This window comes from Amblyomma maculatum, chromosome 1 (genome assembly GCF_055883805.1).
Source record: "Amblyomma maculatum isolate TAMU_Amacu chromosome 1, ASM5588380v1, whole genome shotgun sequence".
Classification (NCBI taxonomy): Eukaryota; Metazoa; Arthropoda; class Arachnida; order Ixodida; family Ixodidae; genus Amblyomma; species Amblyomma maculatum.
In genome coordinates, this window is record NC_139344.1 from 129,711,011 (window position 1) to 129,738,039 (window position 27,029).

At 46.5% G+C, this 27,029-nt stretch overlaps 1 pseudogene; it reads right to left on the minus strand.

Annotated features, from left to right (window-relative positions):
• LOC146203908 (uncharacterized) overlaps positions 1–27,029 on the minus strand; it is a 44,236-nt pseudogene that overhangs the window by 11,368 nt on the left and 5,839 nt on the right.

Sequence of the window (27,029 nt, forward strand, 5' to 3'; positions counted from 1 at the left end):
TGCAAGGGGCGGAGAAAACGACGTTGAGGCCACCTTTCTTCCCGATTGTCTTTACGTTGTGCGACAACGTATGTATACATGGGATTACGTGGGCATTTTTTGACTGCTCCGCTTCTTTACCTTTGCTCCCAGTCTTCGTTTTCTGCAATATTTTCTCATACACGCTAGAAATGACGGGCTGAGGACACCCAGCAGCTTGAAAATGCTGATGCTGACATCGAAAACACTTAAGGCGAAAGCCTGTAATGCCTCATCGTTATCGACGGAAGGTTGTCAGCAGAGGCGTCACGCTTTCGAGAGCGAGAGGTAAAAATAAATCAGTAAACCTTGACTCTACTGGCAATCGAACCTCCATCCCTTGGACCCCCACCCAGCTCAGCGTTCTACTAACTGCGCCCCGCCCGGATTGTGAAACGCTCTCATAATTCCCCTTGTCTAACGTGAGGATGATAGTGGGATTCCGCGAGTAACAGATATTGTGTCTTTCCTTTCCTGTAAACGAATTATAGAACGCCGCTTAACTTTGATGCCTTCAATGAAATGCTGGTTGTGTTCGACAAGGGGCACGTGATGTACAGTCACGACAGGTCATGACGTCACTAGGCGGCTCATACATATAGGAAACTGACCCCGCCGGGCGTCCGATAAAGGCGTCCGTGCGGCTCCTTTCATTTGGCGCTTCCTCGAACGTCGCACCACATAGCAAACAGAAGCAGACCCAGATGTCTAGGAGGCATTAGTACAGCAGGCATCAGCGGCGTCTGAAACTGATTTACAGGATAGAAAATGCGCAGTATCTGTCACAATTCTCCGCGGACACATGTACGACGCTGTATACGAAGGAAGGTGGGAGTGAAAGAAGAGAAGGAGATAGAGGTGCCGTAGTGGAGGGCTACGATCCTACGCGCTATAATGGCTTTCGCCGCGTCGCACTTTAGTGGTCCAAAGTGCCCTGTAGAATATTTTTTCTACTTTGTGGTCGCATGACTCATCCAGGGCAGACGTGATGCACAACAGAGTGATGCCTCTGTTGAATTATTTCGAATAGGCACTGCTATTGGAAGCAGCGCTTTTTTTTTTTTTTTTACCTGGGTTTGAAGGACGAACACAGACATTGCAGAACCATTTTCTCTGTCTACCCGCTTCCATTTTGCTCTAAAGTATCGAAATACAATGATATATATTGCAGATGGAGTACGCTGCACTCTGGCAAGGAGGAGGTGATTGGGGCAAAGGGGTGAAATTCGGAACAAGCGCATTTTCTATTGAAAGGCGCTCGTAGCACTCATTTCTTCGAAACTCTGCACCAGGAAGCATACAGTGCAAGAACTCTACTACAGGTCATCTCTCAAACGCTCCAGATGAGATTGCTTGCATTGATCAGTGCATGCACGCACTCTTGACACCCCCCCCCCCCCCCCTTACACACACACACACTTAGAACAATATGGCATACCAGTCAATCGACTGACCTTACTCGAATCTGCTCATGGAATACCTTCAAGGCTTTTAAGGCTGCCATGCGCGTTATTTTAAGAAGGACAGAGTAGTGATCGGAATAACAACTGCATAAACATAATTCGAGGCAGCGACCACCGACTTACCTGCTCGGCGACGATGTATCCAATTCCGGCTTAGTCCAGCGAAAGTGACTGGATGTAGGTGAACGCTGGAGGCATCATGGCGTCCATGCTGAAGTGGATCATATGTTGTACACGCTGGCCATGAATGGTACACTCGCCTCGAACAAAGGGATGAAGGGGTTGATGGGAATCGCCGACGAGCTGGGCAGGAGGTGCAGCATATACTGGGCCGTCGCTCGGAACACGCGGAGGTAGCTGTACATGTAGCCCCCATCCTGCTGGTCTGGCATGTAGTGGTAGAGGCTGCATGGTGCATGACGGTACAAAGCGCACATGCTGAAGGAAGCAATGTTAGTTTCGTAGTTTCATGCATGGCCGCTCAAAGCAGAGTGGCATTTGTATAGCTGGACGTTTCCAAAAACTTCCTAAACAAATAGAAACTACTTTGAGATTGATCGGGAGGCCCTTTCAAAATTATTGAAACTTGGTTACTCGAGCGTCCCTGTTATCTCAAAAGCATGGCGGCCTTCAGTGCGCTCCGCCTAAGCTGCAGATTAAGCAATACGTAATAACTGCGCAGCATTTCGGAGGTTTTAGTGAGTTCGGAGAAATAAAATTGGTGGAGCCAAGATAAGTACTTAAATAAGCTGGTTAAAGGAGTAGAGATAGAATGTAGACGAGTTTCCACGAAGGAGATTTCCAGCACCCCAAAAATGTCCCGGGTAGGCGAGGGAAAAGAAAGAAAAGGAATCCGCAAAATTTTTGAATGCACGGTTTTCTTTTTCTTCGTAGTAGGGCGCAAGACAATCGTACACCTTAGTAACGACGTGGAGTTCACCTTCTCAAAGCAATAATATATATTTCTTTTTTTTTTCTCCTGCAGTTTCGATTTTACCGCGTAACGATGGCTCTAGCGTCACAGACGAGTGAAGTCACGTATGTGGCGAAAAAACAAAACAAAAGGTGCGATAAAATCTCCGCTTATTAATTTATTATGTTGCAGCTTATGGTCAGGACTGCGTATAAGGCTGGACGAAAGTTAAAACGTACGAAGCAGGTGCCATAGTGCAGTTTTTAGTGAAGGTATGCGTGAAGCATACCTTCACGCGACCTCATATCGTCGCTGGGTTTACGGCCATCACTCGGCTGTTTAAACCGGATCCTAAAGAGCATAGGGAAGGAATTCAAATATAACCTATTTACCACTATTTCGCGCAATCCACATGACTTTTCACGTCTTGTAATCTGTTGCGCATCGTACCACAGACCGAACACACAAATAAAATTTGCTATCGCTACTCCTTTAATGCACCCAAGAGCCGGCGGCTGTTGAAATCATTCGATTATTACCAGCGGTGGCGATGAGTCCAGGACTCTTCGTTCTGCTGCAGATCGGCCATAACAGTACCAGCATAAAAGGTTGCGGTGTCCACGAGTAAGTTGAGCACCGCGACATCTGCTGCCAACCCTTGGCTGCACCATCTGCTGTTCCTCGGCGCTTAGGAATGATGGCGTCGCACCAGCCGAGCTCCTGCTCTCAACGAGTTTCACGGGGAACCACAAGAGAAGGCCTCCATAAAACAGCTGTCTCGGTATTGGGCTAGCCGGAATCAAAGTAGAGGCGGCATGCCTGAAGAGCCACTGGCAACCACGCACACAAAGCGAAAGCCCAGCCCGACCATGCGCAGTAGAGAAACCGATTTATAAGCCTTCTTTCGCTGTCTTCCTGCAGAGGTAATTTCCCTAGAGACGCTTGCTTTTCATCGCAAGAAAAAAAGTTGCGTGAAAAACTTGCTACAGATTTCGACCAAATTTTGTTGTATTGCTGCCACGGTTTAAGCCGCCCAAATAGCAATAAAAGACGGCAGCTCTGTCATTTGAGTCGGATGCACAGCTAAAAGTTGCCGAACACTGTGGTGGTGGAAAACATTCCTTTTGGGACCGGCGATTTTGCATGGCAAGCTGTTCCAAGAGTGCGGACGTAGGCTGGAAATAAGAGATTTGATTTTGTCGCAGATCCGGTACTCCATGAACACCTGCAGACGACTATACAGACTGAAAGCTCCAAGAAAGGGAACGACTGCAAGGAGAGCCCCTTATGAGGATGAGTTCTTATAGCGACTGTTTGTAATATAGTAATTCTGTGCAGCGTCAGTGGTTGTTGCGAGAGGTCCACCGGTGAGAATGGATACAGTAGATGATCATGTTGACTGGGCGAGTTGCCTGCGATCACTGATGGCAGAAATAAGAGACCCCTATCCACTGGTAGGTATTGACACAACTGACAGTTACTGCTAGCGACCGTTCGCTTACGTATTTTCTTTCATAAAGCTCTTGATTGCACCAGAGCAAAGCGGAAGTCTTTGCTTTAAATTTTCCTTTTCGTGAGAAAAACGGAGCGGGCTTGAAGCAATTGCCAGAAACGCCCTTTCATTTCGATATTTCTGGAGAGAACAGAAATATTCTAAATATCACTGCACGAGCACGCAGCCTTCATTGTCTAACTCTTCGCTAATGTTCGCGTCCTGTTCTGAAAGCCTTCGCTAGAACTTCCCCCTCTCGTTATTTCCTATAAAATAGTAAACGTGAGGGTAACTAGAACCGAAAAGAAAATACCATGGGAAACATTAGCCAGCAACGTGGAGAATACTACATGGGACTTCCGCCCAACCTAGCACCGCACTGTCTTAGCGAAAATATTTGCTCTATCCAGTGGATACTGTTTGCTGGCTTATATTAGGTGCATATTTTCTACTTGTGCAGGTCAGGCAATCTTAAGCCATCGGGCGGACATTATGCGGTGACAAAGCATTCGAGAAGAGGGCGAATACACACTGTTGGCGAAAGGAATGAAACAGCTCTAGGAAGGCAGGAAAATGAGCAGAAAAACACTTGCGGTGACTAGCAAATTCATTACCTATTGCGGCAAGTCAGGCAGCGTATAAAGGAAACAGGACGAGCAAATAACAAGACAATGGTAGCCTCTCGACTGCACTACGCGACTGAAATCGCCTATTTTATCGCCAAAAGAATGCGCTTATCTTAGTCAGCGGCGATTGATTTCAATCGCGAAGTGTGGTCGTGCGGCTTCCTTCTTTTTTTTTTTTATTTGCTCGTCCTGTTTCCTTTATATGCTGCCTCACTTTGCAAAAACAAATCATTTCGTTGCTATTATAGTCAGCGCAAGCGTTTGTCTACTACCTTGTCCCGTATCCCTAGCGCTGTTTCATTCTTTTCCTCATAAAGTATTTGAATCACTGGGCGAGCTTTTCTGCACCAGCCACCTCAAGCTGATCTGCCCCGATGACGCAGCAAACAAGTCAGCAACAACGAGTGAGATCTTAAATACGAATATTCACCTGTCCAGCCGGTCAGCGCCGTGCAGCGTCGCAAAAGTGTACGGGGAATAGTCGCAGGTTGCCGATGTTCTCCAATATCCTGGCTTCGCTTGGGACTGCATTCCCCTGCGACGCGCCGACATAAAGGCCTTGGTCGCTAAGGAAACTGTCTGGACTATGGTTTGAACCTCCTGCGCGTCGGTGCTGTTGGTCACGTCCCGCCGATAGAGCTGCTCCACTCTGCGCCATCAACAGCAGAAGGCAGAGGTGCTCAATTGACTCGGCTGCACAACCACTTCTATTATTGCATCACGAAGAAATACATGAAACTCGCATGTCTCAATCGACACTGTGGCGAGACGGGCAACTTGGTGATACATTATTAAGACAACAACTCAACGCATACGGATCACAGATGTCAGTGCTGCTCGCCCTGCGTTTCCTTCTTTCATCCTTTCTGCCGCAGTTAAAAGGTAACTCCTCTAATTACGTTAGTATGCTGTTACTACACTTCTGTCCAATATTTGTGACCATCAGCAGTAATGCTGCAGTTCTGTATGTAACATTTAGTATTTTTTAGACCTCTTGATGCCGTTTGGTGGGGCACCTGGGTACGCAAAAAATAATAATAAAAAATCAGGCAAAGTATTTGGTTCTCAGCCGCGTAGTGGCGTTTTTACGTCACTCCTTAGACCAATATGTTTCGCGCAGTGAGCAGGATTGTTCATCGTCTTAACCTAACAAAAATTTAGACCTTAATTGGCCGGTGCCTTAAGTGCACTGATACACAGCTAAGAAACAAACCCCGGTGCTTACTTTTGCCTAATATAGTGCATATTTACAAAGCAAACAACTATGAAGTTGGCTACACTATACCTTGACACAACAGACAGCCTGAAAATTCAACGGCAGAAGAAAATAACGCAGACGCTGACGGGAGCTTCGCCATTTTTCGATGCAACGCATATTAAAAAAAAAGCACAACCTATACGAGGGGTACAGAGCAAGCCCACAAAACTGAGTAACACCATAGTTGGTCTGAGGCTGCATTTTATCACCATTCATTTCCCAATTCCTTATTTCGCGCTTTTCGCTGTTACGCTAGGGCTGATTCGCAGTGAGAAATCCCATTTTCCGATTCTTGTATTTAAGAAAAGCTTGATACAAATAAAAAAAAAAAAGAAGGACTTGGGTCGGTAAAGGAACCTTTACAACATGCAGTCCTTGGCTTATGCTTCGCGCTTCGTTTAGTCAACCTACTCTCATCCAAAGCCGTCGCATTGACACCCATGAGAAGCATCATCAAATTCCTAGAGCGGCGTCTCGTTTTTGGCATTTTTATCTCTATACTGCGATGACGAATTGTTGTGTGTGTATTCGGTTAAATCGGATCTGAAGCTGTATTTTAGGGTATTTTTGTTTGCAATTCGACATATTTTAGTTGGTTGTTTTCCGCCATACAGGCCTGGTTTAACGTCCCAAAGCGACTCAGGCTATGAGAGACGCCGTAGTGGAGGACTCCGAAAGTTTCGACAACCTGAGGTTCTTTAACGTGCACTGACATCACACAGCACACGGGCGCCCTGCTTTTCGCCTCCATCGAAAAGCGGCCGCGGAGGCCGGGATTCGATCCCGCGTCCTTGGAAACAGTAGTCGAGCGCCGTAACCACTGCTCCACCCCGGCGGGGCATACAGGCATATGCATATACTCTGTGCAGGGAGCAGACAAGGTCCTGATGCCGAAAACAAAATAACGATCCCGCAGGCTATATCACATCGAGAGCAGCAATGAAAGCATTCTCCCGATGACTATATCGACCGAGGCGATCATTATTAGCAACCAAAAATCAATCGTGATGGCGCAAAGCTATCCATGAAAAAATGTATCCCTTTCAGGAGCCATTTTTAGTTCGCACTAAAGCAAATACTTTTCGACGAAAATAGTGCATTTAGAGCACAAGAAAGATAATTCATTAGTCTTGCAGTGAGAAATACCAACGGTTGATATTTTACGGTGATGGAAAATTTAATATAATGTGTCGTAATTGATAAAAATCACAACATGAAAATTTAAAGTAAATCAGTTTATATGTCCGTATTGAAGATGCACATTACGCGTTAACTTCAGTTCGAAAATATGATGTTATTGTCGGTGACAAAATAGCGTAAAAATGGTGAACGACGTGCTATCTTGCTTACTATTACGGAAATAATATATAGTGTGTTCACTGCGCGACAAAAGAAAACTTTCCTTGGGGCATGAGGGATGCCAAATTAGCCCGTAACAAAAAATAACCAATGCACTGTTTACAACACTCCTTTGGTTAAAGGCCGCGAGTTTCTTTTGTACACAATTGTGTACAGAGCCTCTGAAGGGAATATAACGGCTAAAAAAAAAAAAAAAAAAAAAAAAAAACAACTAGTGGATACTGTGTCCAGAGTGCAAATAAACACCTTTTATCAATCTTCAAGGACCGCTTTTTTTAGCACTGATGTTTAGACAAAGAGAGGGATTCGTTAAGTACCCTCGTTAATGGTTGAAAATTTAATCGATATGCCAGGCTCAACAGTGCAGGATGAAAAACATCGGAAGTCAATAGAATAATAAAGGCCTGCTTCACTAGAATATGAAGCTTTTTTTTTTTCTTCATTAGAAAAACGGCGGTAAATTCAACCGCACGAACTAAGGCCTTTTCTGATACAAGGCGGTCGTGTACCGCGCGATGACAGTGCGCGTTAAGAATAAGGAGGTCGAAAATTTTATGCAAGCCCGCCACTACGGTGTCTCTCATTACCTGAGTTACTTGTATGTTAAACCTATCAAGCCGATCCAAACTACAACGCCGGAAACACCAGGTTAAATTTACTGATATGTTAACGTAACACTCACAAGTGGACATCTGCGAAGGAAATGAGCCACATGTCGTTCAGTCCTCTTGTGTAGTTTGGGACGGGGGAGCTGTAGGCGAAGTAGTAGGAAGCCACACGGCTCAAGTACACCACCAAGCAGAGACCGATATAGACTGTTATCTCCGCGCCTCCTCGTATTCCGAAGACTTTTGTAGCTAGACATCCAAATAGTTATTATCCACAACGAGGAATATCGTCTTCATGCTGCTCAAAGGTTCGAACCTGTTGCGAAGATCAGTGGTCAGCGAGCGCCAGAAGAAGGCCTGGGGATACGATGAACTCTTCTCTTCAACGTGGAAGGGCTTGGGGACAGAGAGCTCTGCGAAAACCTGTTTCACACTGCCTACAGTCCTGATGAGAGCCGTGTATGACATGCCAGGTTCGCAGACTATTTCAGTACACCGCCTGACGTACACTTCAAAAACCGTTCCTTGTGCCGAGCCGCTGGAGATGGTTGGCAAAGGCAAGGACGTTCTATGCAGGGGCAACGTAAAGCATGTAGCCTTCTCCAGTGTAAATTCTGCGGCCTCCGATGAGCCTGAAGACAAGCGCGAGACCGGCGTTCAAGTTGAACTCCACGCTGCTCTGAATTGTATGGGAGAAACGTTAGCGCAAAAAAGGAAGGTAGACAAGGAACCGCGCTTCGAATGGCGGCCGTTTTCGTTCTGGCCGCCATCCTGAGAAACTCAAGTCCGCCTGCACTAAGAACGCTTATGATCGCGTCTAAGTTCCCGTTCTGTATGCTTCGTACAGCCGCGTAGCAGTGCAGTGGCCGTCTGTACAGCGATCAGACCTGGATATTTGGACGGCTGAAATCGAGCGGAGCGCCGCTCTGCCGTCTGCTGGATCCGCCTGGAGTAATGGTTAGCACCGGCAGCACCCACGGTGAAAGTGAAAAAAGTCCTGGCAGAGAGCGGCTACTTTTAGCAGCGCGGCTCCCGATACGGTATCAGCCAATGGAAGAGCAGGAGCGGCTGAACCAGCGCGAAGGCTGGTTCGCCGACACTATGAATACGTGATAATCGGTGGAACGAAGAGACGAACCTTCGATGAACGCGTCAGGCCGGCATTACAGTGATGGTATTGTCATATCATGGGAAGGTATAGTCTCCTTGCTCTTAAAGCTGGATTCTAAGAAATCACCTGGTCTTGATAAGATATCTAATGAAATTTTGAAGCGTTACTGTGAATGGGTTTCCTATTTTTTAGAGAAGATATTCGTAGCATCGTTACGTGACTGCACTGTACCGAGTGACTGGCTGTTAGCAAGAGTTGTTCCGGTTTTCAAATCTGGCGACAAATTTGTTGTTTCAAATTATCGTCCAATATCTATCACACGTTGTGCATGCAAAATGCTTGAGCATATAATATGTAAATATCTTGTAGATTACATTGAAAGTAATAAACTTTTTTACAGTAAGCAGCATGGCTTCCGGAGTCGTCTATCAACAATAACACAGCCTTTTGAAATTACTCATGCTTTTGCGACAGCCATAAACTCGAGAGAAAAAATTGATGTGATTACAGTGTACCTGTCGAAGGCATTTGACAGAGTGTGTCATACGAAACTTTTGCACAAGCTGCAAGAGTTCGGTATCGACGTGCAAATTATCAGTTGGATTCAGGCTTACTTGTTGAACAGAGAACAGTTTGTGGTTATTGATAATGTTTACTCATCAACATCACCAGTGTCATCCGGTGTTCCGCAGGGGTCCGTTCTTGGTCTCATATTATTTTCGTTGTACATAAATGACATTGTAAAGGACATACACCCTCTCGTTGAAGTTCGATTATTTGCTGATGACATCGTATTATTCTGTCGCATAAAAAGCCTGCAAGACCAAGTCCTTTTGAATGACTCTTTAAAAGTTGTGTATGAATGGTGTGTTAAGTGGGACATGAAAATCAATTTTGAAAAGTCAGTTACTATGATTGTGTCGAACAAGAAAACCCCATTAGTGTTTCCGTATATAATTAGTAACATTGAAATAAAACGTTCCAATAGATTAAAATACTTAGGTGTTACGATTTCTCATGATTTGAACTGGAGTGAACTGGAGTGATCATGTACAGAATATTTGTGGAGCAGCCCAGCGAAAGCTTGGATTCCTACGGCGAAAGTTAAGAGATGCGCCACCGGCTGTCAAACTAAAAGCTTATAAATCATTGGTAAGGCTACGTCTGGAATACGCGAGCATAATTTGGGATCCAAAGCAGAAATATTTCATAGACAAGCTTGAACGGATTCAGAGATTAGCAGTGAGGTTCGTGTTTTCTCGCTATCGAGGAACACAGTCCGCAACGGAACTTATTTCACTTGCTGAGCTACAAACCTTGGCTATTCGTAGAAAAATTGCTAGGCTCAAGTTCCTTTATCAACTTTATAACAATAAACTCAATTCGGATTCCGGCTTGTACTTGCGGCCGCCCGGGAGACTTCTCTCACACTAATCATTCCTTTGCAGTGATGTCGTATGTGCCAAGAGTTGATGTATTTAAATTTTCGTTTCTGCCTAAAATAATCATTGAATGGAACAACCTTGACCGAAGCTTATTTGAAAAAACTTGTTCCTTAGAAAACTTTTGAGAAAGAGTTGGAAATTTGTTGTGCCGCTTAAATGTACATTGCCCACCCTGTAACAGCCCGGACGGGCTAACAGTACTTGCAAATAAATAAATAAATAAATAAATAAATAAATAAATAAATAAATAAATAAATAAATAAATAAATAAATAAATAAATAAATAAATAAATAAATAAATAAATAAATAAATAAATAAATAAATAAATAAATAAATAAATCACTATATCACTTTCGCTCCTCCTTCGACTCTCATCAAAGTTCTTTGGGTCAAACTTCTACAGTCACTCATCGCATCGACACCGGCACCCAAGCACCACTGCGACAGCGCCCCTATCGCGTGTCTGCAACCGAACGCCAGGCTATTGAAGAGCAAGTCGACCTAATGATTCAGAATGGCGTGATTCAGCCCTCAAGCAGCCCTTGAGCGTCACCTGTTGTCCTCGTAAAAAAGAAAGATATTTCTATCCGCTTCTGTGTCGGTTATCGCCGCCTTAATAAGATTACGCGAAAGGACGTCTACCCTCTCCCACGCATCGACGATGCTCTCGATTGTTTGCAAGGCGCCGAGCTCTTTTCTTCCCTAGACTTACGTTCCGGGTACTGGCAAGTTCCCCTGGAAGCGGCTGATCGCTCCAAAATTGCTTTTGTAACTCCCGACGGCTTGTACGAATTTACAGTTATGCCGTTTGGCCTTTGTAATGCTCCGGCGATATTTGAGCGGATGATGGACACCATCTTGCGTGGCCTAAAGTGGAAGACGTGCCTCTGCTACCTCGACGACATTGTCGTCTTTTCTCCTGACTTTAACACACACCTCTACCGTCTGAAGCACGTTTTGACCTGCTATCTGATGCCGGACTGCAGCTGAATTTAAAAAAAAATGTCGTTTTGCCGCCCGCCAGCTCACCATTCTCGGCCACGTTGTCTCCAAAGAAGGTGTATCCCCAGATCCTGCCAAACTTCGTGCCGCAGCCTTTCCCAAACCGACTTCCATCAAAGATCTACGTAGCTTCCTCGGGCTGTGCTCTTACTTTCGCCGCTTTATTAGAAATTTTGCTTCAATTGATGCTCCATTGACAGACCTTCTGTCCGGCAGTTCCGACCTTTCGTCGTGGTCGTCAACGTGCGACGATGCCTTCAATGCTTTACGCCGCATCCTCACGGTACCGCCTGTCCTACGTCACTTCGACCCCACAGCGCCTACTGAAGTCCACACGGACGCCAGTGGTATTGGTCTCGGCGCTGTGCTCGCTCAGCGCAAATCAGGTTATACTGAATACGTGGTCGCCTATGCTAGCCGAACACTCACGAAGGCTGACTCCAATTACTCTGTCACGGAAAAAGAGTGCTTAGCGATTATTTGGGTTCTTACTAAATTCCGCCATTACCTCTATGGGCGCCCTTTTGACGTAGTGACGGACCACCATGCGCTTTGCTGGCTTTCCTCACTGAAAGACCCGTCCGGCAGACTAGCAAGATGGGCTCTTCGCCTTCAGGAATATGATGTCCGCGTTGTTTACCGCTCCGGCCGCAAGCATCACGACGCCGACGCACTTTCCTGCTGCCCCCTTATAGCTGAGGTCGCCAGCCTTTCCTCTTCCAACGATTCCCCGCCATCGCTTCACATCAATGACATGCCGTCAGCGCAACGTCAAGATCCTTGGATAAATTCTCTCCTCAATTTTATCTCCAATTCTACAGCTGCTTCTCCATCACGTGCTCTCCGCCGCCATGCTTCCCACTTTGCAATTCGTGATAACCTCCTCTACCGCCGCAACTACTGCGCAGATGGCCGCAAGTGGTTGCTAGTAATTCCCCGGCAGCTACGTTCGCAAATCTGTGACTATTTCCACGCTTACCCACAATCCGGTCACGCGGGCGTCTTCAAGACATACACTTGTCTCCGGCTGCGTTACTACTGGCGGGGAATGTACACCTTCGTACTCAAGTACGTTCGCTCATGCCTCACCTGTCAACGTCGCAAGCCATCTCCTCAACGTTCTGCTGGAGAGTTGCTGCCGTTACTTATCCCCCCACGCCCTTTCGACCGCGTCGGCATTGATTTGTACGGGCCGCTTCCCTACACTGCAGCCGGCAACCACTAGGCTATCGTAGCCGTTGATCATCTGACGAGGTATGCAGAAACCGCCGCACTTCCATCTGCCACAGCGCCAGAAGTAGCTTCCTTCATTTTGCAGCGATTTGTTCTTCGCCACGGCGCACCTCGAGAGCTGCTCAGCGACAGAGGACGCGCTTTCTTGAGTGACGTTGTGAAAGCCTTGCTCACCAAGTGCAACATTATTCATAGAACCACCTCCGCCTATCATCCCCAGACTAATGGCCTCACTGAGCATTTCAATCGTACCCTTGGCGACATGCTCTCTGTGTACGTCTCCTCCAACCACTCAAATTTGGACCTCGTCCTTCCGTATGTCACTTACGCTTACAATACCGCAACGCAGTCTACTACTGGCTTCTCTCCTTTTTTTCTCCTCTACGGCCGTCACCCCTCTGCTACAATCGATACCATACTCCCGTATCAGCCAGACATATCAGATTATACTCCTGCGTCTCAAGCAGCCCAGCATGCGGAAGACTGTCGACAAATTGCCCGCGCATTCACGGCTAACACCCAGTACCGCCATAAATCCAACCATGTCAACCAACACTCGACACCGGACTTCTCGTCTGGCGCACTTGTGTGGCTGTGGATACCTTTCAATGCTCCTGGACTGTCTTCAAAATTTCTTGCTAAATATCATGGCCCATACCGAGTTCTGGAGCGCACCTCTCCGGTTAATTATGTGGTGGAACCTCTTACACCGTCTCATGATTTACGCCGGTGCGGACGAGAGATTGTTCACGTCCAGCGCCTCAAACCCTATTACGACCCTGCCGTCTTGCTCACGCCGTAGGTCGCCAGGATGTCTCCTCTTCGTCCCGGGGGTAATTTGAAGGGGAAGTAGTGCGCGAGAAACATTCCAGGCAGTGGCATTGGGATCGCTGCGCGTGTTGCACCTGACTGTGTTCGCTGCCGCTGTGTTCGCCGCTGACCTGCCCAGTCCTGTTGATCGAGTCCTGCTGATCTACTCAATAAACCCCCATCTTACAAAATAAATAAATAAATAAATAAATAAATAAATAAATAAATAAATAAATAAATAAATAAATAAATAAATAAATAAATAAATAAATAAATAAATAAATAAATAAATAAATAAATAAATACCCGCGAGCTCTGCAAGGGACCGCGCTGCTTTTCGCCGCCGCATCGCCGGCTGGTGCCGGTAGAGGAAGGCGCCTCGATGTCGAAGGAGAGCGGAAGTGGCACCTGACGTATTCTGGCAGTCTTGAATGATGACAGTCGCCGCTGGTGGATCCAGCGGTCGCAGGATGGTAAGTGCGGAACAGAGGGTGGAAGGGCGGCTAGCGTGGGTGCCTTTCCTGGTTGCTTTACTTGCGGGTCGGTGAGGAGAGGGCTGCATGGAAACATGAAAAAATTGCGAGATGCCAATGAGTACTGCAGCTCAAGAGAAATACGCGTGCTTTCATGCCTCAAGTAGGAAGGGTGGCAATTGGCTAAAGCGGTCATTGCTAGAACGCATATGATGCGAAGAATATTACCACATGCGGGCATCTACTTAATGTGCGAAATACTAGCGCCAATTCACATTAGACGTAATTCCTTTCGCCTACTACTCATCATTTTCAGCAAGCACTCCCATCATCCCCTGAAGAACTTTATCTTTAACCAGCTCTTTTCAATAGACATAATATGGAAGTCATTACACAGAACCTTGGGTGAGCCATGCAAGAGGTCCGTACTATTTAGTTTGCAATTGCTAAAACAGCGAGTGTCATTAGACGGGATCCAGATTCAATATGTCTGCCTTTCACCGTATCATCGCCGTGTTCCCGCGCCTCTCATTCCGTATCTCTCAAAAGCGCGCATTATCTCTTTTATGAGATAATGCGCGCTTTTGAGAGACATTTGAAGTGGAATGCATCCTTTTTGCGCTCTTAAAAGAGCACAAAAAGGATGCATTCCACTTCAAATGTCACGCTCTTCACATTTCTTCTGTCTCTGGGGAATTAAATAGATTCATCTACTAATTATGTGCCCGTCGCCAAGTCAGAAGACATCTATACGTAACATGACTTAATTTTATTCCCAGCTAAATCCGATACCTTTTTCCGTCCTTTCGGTAAAAAAGCTCCCTTTTCGTGGCAAGGTCCGCTTCGACTTAGGCCTAATAGGATCGATCCGGTATGCAGGGTCCGTATTCGGAGTTTCGTCGTTTTCAAAAGCGTCGGTCGAAATGCCGATCGGTCGAGATGCCGGAAACGGATATCAGTTCGATTGAGACTGCGGGTAACAGCATCGTCACTTCGTTCCAGTTGCCGTAGCGAAACACCTGGCAGCACTATGCACGGTAGCTAAACAAGTATTTGTGTCGACCGGCAAGGCACGAAGCGTATTTCCGCACTCCGTTTCATGCCGACAAGAATGGCGCTACTGCCTGGTGCTCGCGTGTTGGTCGTCTATGACTTGTCGCAAATGCAAAAGAACTTTTCGCTCACCTCGGTTTTGGCGCTCAAAGTTACTGGTTGTGTTGACTATCACTAGACACGACGGTCAAAACGGATATTGATTATTCGACAATTAATGGAACGCTAAAGGTACAGATAATAGCTACTTTATTGTCGTCTGCTCATGTCGACAGCTCTAGCGCAGCAGGTCGCCACGATAAAAGATGTTTTGTGGTGTAAGTGTGGAAAATAATTTCTACAGCTCGCCTAAAATTGCCGAGTAAGAGATCTAAACCGCCAGTGCTTTTGTGCTGCAATTGCTCTAGTTGTTTAAATACTGCGAGTTGCTATCCACCGGGCTGAGAAGCTACCGCGATCCGCCTTTTGCGAGGAGCAGTTCACTGAACGGGACTGCACATATATTTCACCGGAGTTAATGCTTTAGACTATATGAAAATCGTTTTCTACGTAGAATGTTCTGTAGAGCAAACGTATATGCGCTGAAGTCTAGTTTGTTTGTTTGTTTATTGTTTATTTACTTATTTTGGTGCTGGCGCTCCCGCGCCTTGTAGCTGCGGTCACGGCAATATGCCAGCCTGCGTGAGCATGCGAAACTTATTCCCATCTGACACACTGGATAGTTTCGCGACTGCCTATAATTTCCCTGGCTCGGTCAAGGCAAAAAAAGCACTGGCGAGTCTGCCTCACTTGGACCTCGCACTTTCTCGCTGCTCAAATAGCCTCATTATGATCGGACGTGAGCAGGATATGAAAGCAGTTAACGAATTGAGTCTTTAACGCAGCCTTGTATTCATTAATGATCAATCCCCCTCCTCAACCCCCCCCCCCAAAAAAAAAAAAAAAACGCTAAGAAAAACGCGTATAGCTGAAATGAGCGCTTTGTTCTCGTTTATTTCATGAAAGGCTACAAGAGACTCTTTGAAAAAAAAATGTTAATTTGATCATTCGTTTCACTTAAGACATCTTGTTCTTAGATATAAGCTAATATTCTATCGATCGACTACTTTCGATACGCGAGATCCCCGTTTGTAGTACGCTCAGCAGAATAAGGAAGAAAGTTCCGGGCAACAGTAGTTTGCTGCCCGCCGTAATGCCCGTATAACATCAACAAACAAAATCAGTTTGTATAATGTTTTTCTCGCACAAGGACACGTACCGTTTAAACAAATTTAGCTAAATATCGTTCCTGCATGTAGCTTCGCTGCAGAAAACAAGAACTCGAATGAAAGACGCGCGTCGATATCGCCTCGCGTGGCGGCGACTCACGCATTCTTGCCTGCATGGTGACCCACACCGGGAAGTTTTTCTCTTGTATGAAACAAATGAGAGGTGACAAGCCATGCATGTGTTACTCCTCAAATATCGACTCATATTCCAGAGGATATCCGCTTTTCCACTGCGCAAGAAACATGAACGACCGTGCGTTCTCATCGCGCTTTACACTTTGCCGGCGTGCATGTACTATACGTATGCATGCAAGCTGACATCCGTGGCCACACCACCGCAATAACATGCATATGTTAGCCAAAATATATGTGGATCCAAGCTAAACGAACGCAGAAGTTGATGAGAGGGACTGGAAGAAAACTGGCCTTCATCACACCGGATGGGCTTTACGTGTAAATTTCGTATACTGCCTTTAAGGCTGTGCTGTGCTCCTGCAACCTTCAAGAGGATGATGGACACGGTGCTCACTAGTCTAAAGTGGCAGACATGTCTAGTTTACTTGGATGATGTGATCATCTTTTCGGCAACTTTCCAAGGACATCTGCACCGTCTCAGAGCTGTCCTCGAGGCCGTTCGGTCCGCCAGCCTGTCCCTCAAACCTGAAAAGTGCCACTTCGGTTTTACTGAATTGAAGTTTCTCGGCCACGTCGTGTGTGCTGGCGGCATCCGGGGTGTCCCTGAGCAACTCGCGGCTGTTGCGGCATTTCCAGTTCCCAGAGACAAGAAAGCAGTCCGGCGACTTCTGGGTTTCTGTTCCTACTACGTCGCTTCATCAAAACCTTCGCTCAGCTCGCTAACCTGCTCAGGCTCTTAATTCGGAATGATGCAGCCTTTTCTTGGGGCAGCGAACAGCAGACAGCTTTCGATAAGCTACGGAGCCGTCTTCAAGCTGCCCCGATACTCGCACATTTGGACGACGATGCTGACACAGAGGAGCACACAGATACAAACAACGCCTTGGCAGTGTCCTCGTTCAACGCGACAACGTCGATCGACAGGGTAATCGCCTACGCCAGCCACGCCCTTTCGCGCGCTGAGTCGAACTACTCTACCACAGAAAAGGAATGTTTGGCGGTAGTGTGGGCCACCGCTAAGTTTCGACCGTACCTGTATGGAAGACCATTTCGTGTAGTCATCTATCATCACTCCTGTGTTGGTTGAAGGATTTAAAAGACCCTTGCGGCCGCTTTGCTCGTTGGGCATCACGATTGCAAGAATTCGATTTCGCCATCACTTACAAGTTTGGTCGGAAGAACACAGACGCTGATAGCATGTCGCGCGCACCCGTTGAACCCCATCCGTAAGACCCCGCGAACGACGATATATCTTCCTCGGAGCAGCGGCTGCTTATCGATCATCTCGAAGGGGGGCATCCGCGGTTATGCCCCGTCACTTGCTCGTGGACTTTCGTCCTTCTGTATCCGGAGTGGTGTCCTTGTCTGCTCGTCGTACCATCCGATCTACGAGATGAAGTCCTTCTTGCATGTCATGACGAACCGACTTCCGGCCATCTTGGTTACACGCGCACTCTCTCTAGAGTCCGCAAAAATTATTACTGGCCACAGCTTGCGTCCAGCGTCAAGCATTATACGTACGAACGTGCCAGCAATGCCAGCGGCGTAAGAAACCTGCGCTTCCACCTCCCGGCATGCTTCAGTCCATCGAGCCCCCATACATACCTTTCGAAAAAGTGGGCTTAGACCTCCTTGGGCCCTTTCCTCTGTCAGTGACCGGCCACAAGTGGACCGTAGTTGCCACGGACTACTTGACCCGCTTCGCCGAGACGGAGGTCCTTGCGCGCGGTACTGCTGCCCGAGTTCTTTATGCACCACATCGTTCTTCGACATGGCGCCCTGTCCACCATCATCACTGATCAGGGAAAGGCATTCACCGCTCAGCTCTTACGGGATATCCTGACGTTGAGCCATACTGAACATCGAAGAACTACCGCCTACCACCCGCAAATGAATGGCCCGACAGAACGGCCCAATACGATCATGGCAGAAATGATTTCAGTGTATGTCGATGTTGAGCACGAGACGTGGGACAAAATACTGCCTTACATCACCTTCGCTTACAATACCGCGAGGCAGAAAACAACACGTTTTACTCCGTTCCGTCTCGCGTATGGTAGGGAGGTGCACATGATGTTAGACGCCATGCTACCATGCGGTGACGACATCACCTCCGACGCTGACCTGTTCGTGGAACAAGCAGAACAAGCACGCCAGATAGCCTGCTTGCACATCAAGAAACAAGCTGCCGATGCCTGACATTACATCTTTCGCGACAGGGACGTGCACTACGAACCGGGTGACCAAGTGTGTGTGTGGACCCTGTGCGTCGCAAGGGCCTCTGTGAAAGGCTCCTGCATCGGTAGTCCGTACTAAGTCCTCCGCCGCCTAAGCAACGTGAACGACGAAGTTGTGCCTGACGGAACTACGACAGTGGCTCATCGGCGTTAGCGTCACGAAGTCGTGCACGTGGTGAGGCTCAAGTCTTACTTTTCGCGGGACTGAGTGTCATCGACGCTGTGTTTACCAATTCTCCGTGTGCCATACCTTGTCCAGGCTGTGTAATGCTTCTTTGTGTAGTGTTTGCTTCTTTGTGCTGTAATGCTTCTTTGTGCAGTATTCAGAGACTTGTAATGGGACCAGTTAGGGATAAGGGTAGATGGAGAATACCTCAGTAATCTGCGATTTGCCGATGACAGTGCCTTGCTAAGTCTCTCAGGAGATGAACTGCAAAAAATGATTGGTGACCTAGACAGGAAAAGTAGAAAGGTAGGATTGAAAATCAATATGCAGAAGACTAAGGTAATTTCTTCAAGACTCTCATCTCCTCATACTTTGGTCCTTACTGAGTGGTGCGCGAACTATATGAAATCGCTCATTTTGCATCCTGGTCCTCGTCCCCTCTCTCCACCCCCTACATCGTCCACGTAGGCCGCATTAAACGCTACCATGTACTTCCGTCGGCAGCCCAACACCGGGACGACGCTTCTGCCGCGGGAGTTGATGCAACGGGCAGATGACGGAAACGAATTCCATGGGCGGAAGACGACGAGAAAGCTGACGAAGACCTTCTCCTTCTCGGCGCTGCTCGAAACTATCTTTGTTGCCGTTATGCCTTGTCAATGCCGGTAAATATGTTCTTCCCGCAGCAATTTTGATTATTATGGAAAGTTTGTAAAGCTGCTGCAACACTTCACATCCAGTTTATAATGTGCTTCTCGTGCTTGTTATTTATACGATACCTCAAGTAATGTCCCGGCGGAGATTGCTGACGTGAGCCGACGGCAGGAACGATTTCCGGAGACTAATTGATTGTTAATGTTGAAGAGACAGACGTCACATGTATTCTTTGAAAGGAGGTTGTTAGTCTGCTATTTAGTTAGCGAAGCTACGTGCGGTGCTTGCTGGCACGAGGAGGGAATATTTTCCAGTTGTTTAGCCTTTCTCTTTGTCTATATAGAGTCACGACTTCTATTGCTCTTTGCCCTTTGTCCGTTCTGTGTTAGTTTCATGATTCGCAAAATGAAGGGGGTACCTGAGCAGCACATGTTATTGTGATCCTTATAATTATCCCCCCTATGCTCCTTACATTCCACAAAAGATGCGAGTTTAGCAGCTGCAGTATAGTGCGGTCATGCGTGTAATCGCGCCATAGATTTACCAAGACAAATCGGCGTTATGGTGTCTTCTCGGGAGCCCGTCGAGTAGAACGTACGGATGCTGTCCCTGATATTTTTCTTCCGAAATAACTATGTGACTAGCAGATGCTCAGCAACATTCGCTGAATATTTTTTGTCAGTAAAAAATAGTTTGAATGTGGTACTCCATCATCGAAATCACTCGGCCATCTTAAAGATCGCGTTGACTGCAACTATTGTGTGACATGCACCATATACCTACTGAAAACGTTCCATGGCATTACAGTGGGACTTGAACTACAAGTGACTTCCATAAGCACTTCACGTGTTTACAAGCCAAAGAGACGGCGTCTAAGCTGACGGCTCACGGCCACTGCTTCGACTGCAAGCAGTTGACAGTGCGTTGTCCTCTTAACAGCACAAGTGAGTGCTTGCTACGTGCGAACAACACCAAATGTAATGTGTATTCGTTTGAAGGCGCTGATATTCGGGTTATGAGGGATTCGACGCCAGAAGGCAACCGATTAGTTTCAACCGCCACTCGCTCCGCGACGTCACCAACAAGACGGCAACAGCAATTGGGCTACCGCAACGTAACATGCAGTGTTGCTGATTCCCCATTGCCAGCGCGACTGTGCGACTGTTAGCCTTCCGGTAAGAACCCTATACCCGATACCTAAAAGGGGCACGATGTCAGACTACAGCACACGCACTGAAACGGCCGTGTATATTTCTACCTACTTTTGGTTCCAGGACGAAGCTGTCAATGAAGGGAGACACGAAGCTCTCGCGTCGGGTTGTTGGACAGAGGGCCTTGACCGGACCTTCCGTTGGCGGCTGGCACAGAATAGGTCTTACAGCGAGGCGACCAAACTGACGGCTTCTGGACGACTGCTTACTTCTGGCTGCCCATCGAAAAGAACGGGCATTCCTTTCGTGTTCCATTTCTTGTGTGGTGGCGATGATGAAGATGCCGATGTTGCTTTTGCTGCTTTCCTCTAAGCTGATGGCACATAGATGATGACGTCAGCTTCCAAAAAATCCAGGTTGCGCATCTTTCGCGCATGAACATATATGTTTATTACTACTGCTACTGTCCATCCGAGTTAGTTCAAAGTGCACGTTCGGCAGCCGCTCCCCTCACCAACCTTGACACGTAAAATTTCAAGAAATTTTAAAAGCTCGGAAAAAAAGTTTTCTTTACAGGTTTTCTTCATTTTTTTTTTATGACAATTGCAAAAACTTGGAAGAAAAAATTGCAGATGTTCAACCATCCTGGAACCAAGTTTGACGAGCGTTACACATTGGCCACAGCCGCAGTCGCTGCTGTTGCTTCGATCTTGGCTTGTTTACGCCCTTTGCTTGGCAACGGCTCGACGGTCTCGACAGCCTTTTTGGCGCGGCTCCGCTTTCTGTCTTTAGCGAGATGGCGTACGTGGTGGCGTATTTGCCTAGGTTAAATGAAGGAGCGGCGCGGAAGGACCTTCATGACGACGATGATGATCAATGCACAGCGCGAGAGTGTTTCGTAGTTGGAACTTGGTGAAGACGGCGATGTTTACTGCACAGCACGAGAGTGTGTTGCAGCTTTACACGAGACATGATTAGCTGCAGCGATAGCATAGTGCTCTTGTGCCTGGGCACGACGATGAAGACGATGATGTTTGCTGTGCAGCCTGAGATGAAGACGACGATGTTTGTTGTGTAGCGCTAGATGAAACAACGTGTGGCATGCGAGTATGTGGCGCCTTCTGTGGCACAGATGAAGTAATGGGTTTAGGAATAACGAGAAAATCTCAAGTGAATGCAGTAGACATAAGGCTACAAAAAATGCACAGTTTCCTTAGCAACATTTGTAACTCAGAAATAAGCAATAAATTATATTTTCGTGCCAGAGGAAAGATGTTTCAAGCTTTAGGTAAAGGCGGTGACATATTGCATAAACTCCAATCCATGCAAAGCATTGCATAAGCCTGGCTCATCACTGCTTGGTAGGGAAATGCATTCTTCTGTTCCTTTCACCACATTTAAGTTTGAGACACGTTTTTGCATCCTCACTCCCTCAAGCTTGTTGCGCAGCTTCGTATACTCTTCAGCGAACTGCGACCAGTTTCTTTCAGATGACTCAGATGATGAGGGAATGCGGAGTAGCCAACATGCAGCTGACGTCTGCGGTTGGTTGCTACAAAAACGCTGCCACCGTGTGGAAGGCTCAACGTACTTAACAGATACCCAAACAGCTCAGATTAACTTTTACAGAGCCCAGTGAGGTAATAATATCTAAGAAATTTGTTTTGAAACTTTTGGACTTTATTCTTCTTCATACGGGCAACGAAAATAAGGTAACGAAGAACCTTTTTTTTTATGTTTTCGATGTCTTTTTTTTTTTTTTTTGCTCATCTCTTGGCAACCTCGCCGTCATATGGCCCAGCGCAGCAGAACGATGTATTCTTTCATACGCCGGACCACTACCATCGGACGTAAGAATAGGGCTGGAGGCGCTGCTGTACCACCTCTGATCACGCTTCGCCTTCAGTACGGACACCCTTGACTTTGGCGAAGTACAGGCGCCCAAGAAGACCCCGTGCTTCCTCCATCAACTATCCCCACTCAGCTGACAGTGGCGTGGCGTCCGGATCGGGACCCATGTTCGAATCCGTTCCGGCATCCTGCTGCCCGTACTAACGTTTCACTATTATGCCCACCACATATCCCATTCGATGCGAGAGTACCAGGCACCTGCCAAGCGAAGAAAATTTTACTTCGGCCAAACTCTGGCGTCCACGTACCAGGCCTGGATTAGGCCGCATGGTGGAGCGCCGAATTCCCAACTGGCGATGGCCTCTTGCACCGCCTTCAGGATCAAAGTCAATAGAAAACGAGCTGTATTACACATGATTACAGAAACACCGAAAGTTTGGCCCAGGACACTTTTTCCGGGCATTTTACCCAAGAAAATTTAAGCACCTGTCCAGAGGAAAGTTTCCACCCGTTGGAAAACCGTTAGGTACCCGGTAGTACAAATTCCGCAACTTCCGCATAAAATGTAAATTGCGCAGCCATAATAGCGGGTGTTTCAGCGAACACTTTCCAGAATTCCTAAAGACGGGGGGGAGGGGGGGGGGGGTCAAAATAGGAAAGCTTTTTATTCTGGAAAAAAAAATTTTAAATATGTTTACGATACCTAATGCGAAATTTGATCGCAGCAATTCGAACATTTTTTTTTTTTTTGCGATATATTGCGGCAAATATTTTAGAGACGCTTGCGTGTAGTGCAGTTACGACTAACGAAGCACTATTTTTCTCACAAGCCAAAGAGAATTTCTCAAAAGACGAAAAAGCAGAGCCACGAGCGAGCGGCGCAGAGCTCGCGGTTCTTCTTTTTTTTTTTCTTTTGAGAAACTCTCGTTGGCTCGTGACCGTGAACGAGCGCATAAGAGCTACATTCTAAACATTCACGGCCGAGGCGGACGTAATGTACTGCAAAATATCTTCTAATTGGAAATGTAATTAAATAAAACTCCTTAGTCAACTATTGAATTGAATGTTTTGTGTTTAGATGGCATGCAAACCCAAAGTTAAGCCGCAGGTGGCGGGATTGCTAAATAAGCCCTTATATACATGGAGTTCAACCAATTGCGCCGGCTGCCCACGTGAACAAATTTTCGCCTTATTCTACATAAACAATGTGTCGCCCCTATTTCATCAGTTGCCCTTTTTAATCATCAGTTGCGCGAATGCATGTTCGGGAAACATTACACCGCGTGCGATCGGCGCTCCCCGCCAATCGCATATGCTTTCATCAGAGTGGCAAGTACTTGAACGTTTGCATTAATTAAACTGGCAGAATTAAGCATTGCTCGGCAGATCGTGTCACACTACCCGCGCTTCCTGCTAATTGTATTCGCGCCCTGCGACTTAAACAGTTGTGGATCTCTTGTCACTATTGACGTATCTACAGTATAGCGCCATTTGCATTTGAAAAAGCTTGAAAATTCGCTCTCCATAATCACCAAAATCGCACTCACGAATCCTTCCAATTCGCCTTACGTCTACTCGTCGCGGAAGGGAGGTGGAGTGTCGGCTATTTTGAAGGCTGAAAACGTTGGACGCTTTTAACAAGCACGCGTATGTTTCGATATATATATATATATATATATATATATATATATACCGGGTGTCCCAGCTAACTTGAACCAAGGGTTACAAAATAATGTATTTGAGGTAGGTCAGTGAAACCAGCTGCATACAACTACCAGCCTGCTTGCGCACTACAGGCAATTTTTTATTGCAAATTGTTAATTGGCTAATTATGTTAATTTTTCTAATTTAATAAATATTCACCTTAGACTAAAACTGTGAATTGGAAAGTTGTAGAGCACCTTCAGAAACCCACATTCCATTAATTGCGATAAGGAAAATGTCACGTGTATCTTTTTTTCCGGGCTCAAAAGAAAGCCCGCGAAATACAAATAATACCACGTGACTAGCGCATTTGAGCGCAGTGATTGTGGTGCTCTCAGTCGCGGTTATATATATATATATATATATATATATATATATATATATATATATATATATATATATATATATATATATATATGAAGGAAAGAAGCCAACAGTCGGCGAGGCCAAGGAAAGCGTATATATATATATATACTGTCCGCTTCGTTTTCCTCCGCACCTCCGGTTAGCTGGAGCAGGAAACCAACGAAACCTTTCTCGATCGTGTCTGTGTAGCTGAAAGACCACGGTAATGCCCACAAAGTGCTCAACATGGTACCACGCCCAAAATTAAATTACACGAAGGCGCAAAAATGGAGTAAACGTCCAAGTTCGCTACCGCATCAATAGCTGAAGGTCTCCTCAGCTCCTCCGACGATGGCCTTCATCCCATGGCGGTGTCGCAAGCGGCATATGAAGCTCCCTATGCGGTTACGAAACTTCGTGGCTAGTGAGCATTGAATGACTGTGATACTGCTGCGTGCTACGATGATGGTTCACTTCCCCTAACGCGTTGAGGGTAAACCACCAACTCCGTCACAAAAACACCTTAGGTTTATTTTGTTCCGTGCGTTTGCTATCAAGGCCATTCAGTGGTATAGAGGTATTGAAATATCAAATTTATAGATCGAGTAGATATGCGACGGAAATTATTCAAAAATATAGTTTCATGGTCGCACGTCACAGTGATACGTGATGAACTAATGCAGGTGTCTCTGACACGCGGCTTGTGCGCGAAATGTGGCCTGCGGAGCTGTGTGAAGCGGCCCTCCGGCTTCAAAAATTTCAGCCTTTGTTCCGAAAGCATTTGTCAGTTTCACGAGTCGGCTTTACCACCACTCATTTTCCAAATAAAATCAACTACATGGCCTCGTCCCAGGGGGCGCACGTTCTTTGTGAAATTGAAATAATTTGACATCTAATCTGCGTTAAATTAGGACGGACGTCAGCTGCCTTCCAGAGTAAGGAGCCGGACAACCCGCTCTCTCTTTCATCTCCAAATCTTTTTGTTTAATTTTTTTTTGTTTCTTTATTTTAAAGTGAATGTGTTACATATTAATCCTTGTACCCTTTTAGTAGCTCTCTCCGAGCCATCGTGATGCCTGTTTGGTATCTATGGCAGAATCGAGCACGCGCTGCTTTTCTTTGCGACGAAAAATGGAGGCGTGTGGTATGCGAACGAGACGTTCTGGTTTATTTTTATTTATTTTCTTGATACTTACCGAGTTTATTTTCTGGTTAGTATCTATTATATTTATATCTCTTGTTGTAAATTCTTGCTTTTACTTCACCTGTTTCTGTTGTTATTTTCATTTAATTTTCGGCTCGTGGCCCGTGAGGACCGAAATTTTCTCTATGTAACCTGTATAGCAATATGAGTTTGAGATCCCTGCTCTAAGTAGAAGAGGCAAGATTGTCTTCAGGCCAGATATGACAGTATCGTCATGAAATGTGGCCGGCACTGAACAGGTCGAATGGAAGCACCTTAAATTCCCATAAGCCACCTGGAGTTATAAACGCGGTCGTTTCACGATCGCGTGTGTCAACCCCAATTTTCGAATAACTGCTTCGCAATCCATGGAGGAAAAGTACCGTGGGTGGTAAAGACAATCGAAAGAAGCAATTTGGGAAAGAAAATAAACGTCTTTCTTTTCTTTTTTTTTTTGCCACTTTGTCCAGCTTAGTAGATACGCAAAAATGTTTTTCCACAAACAACCCATCTTTTTCTCTCACTAGCGCTACGGCAAACGCCCAAGGACCTAAAGGCTGTAGGATACCATCGTCAAGCATCTGCTGAACCGGATTGCGAATTTAATCTCTTTCCGTTGAATATACTCGGTAGGGGTGTTGTCTCACAATTCGTTCATTGTCGTTGGTTATAATGCGATGCTTGGTGATTCCCGTCAGACCTATTTTCGGGGACAGAGCGAAACAGACCGCGAAAGAATGCCGGAAGGCAGGAAGGCGCGACTTCTCAGACGTCAACAACTTTGCGTTAACGTCAACGTTGCCTGTGAGAGGAAGCCCTGGATGTTGAGCGTCGGCGGAAATCTTACAGAGGGCGCGGCGTTCGTTGGGAGCGGTCGTGTCTTCGAAATAAGCAACTGCACTGTGCCGAGGCAGTCTATGATGCACCGAACTGAAGTTTGTAACGGGAGGTCAGTATTCCCATCTCGAAGCGCAACAATATCTTAGGCTTCACAAAGTATCCTCCCAAGTATAGCACGGATGCGGCTCCTTCAGAGATGTCTTCTTTAAAAGTACGGTTGTCTCTACAGACAACTGTGACGAACTTACTGGCTCTAGAAGCTATAGGTGAACTTCGAAAAATACGTAAAGCTGTTACAAACGCCAGCGGCCGGCGGACGCCTGCCAACGGGTCGGCGGCGGAACCCGTTAGAGCCCAACGAGGCTGATGGCTGGGGCAGAAAGAACCAGGTTTATTGTGTGGCTTGGGTTTTTATACCTAGCCAAAGAAAAAGAAGAACGAAAGGAAAGCTGCAAGCAGAGGCTGCCGTGACGCTTGGTGATAACGACGAGCAGAGCGGAGGCGGGCACACGTGGCGCTGATGAAGCATTTAGCAGTTCGCAGCAAAAGCCATGACGGAATTTTCATCTTGGTTGGCCGGGATCGCTCGAGCAATAAAAAAATGCAACTAGAAGCTCGCGGAGGTCAGTA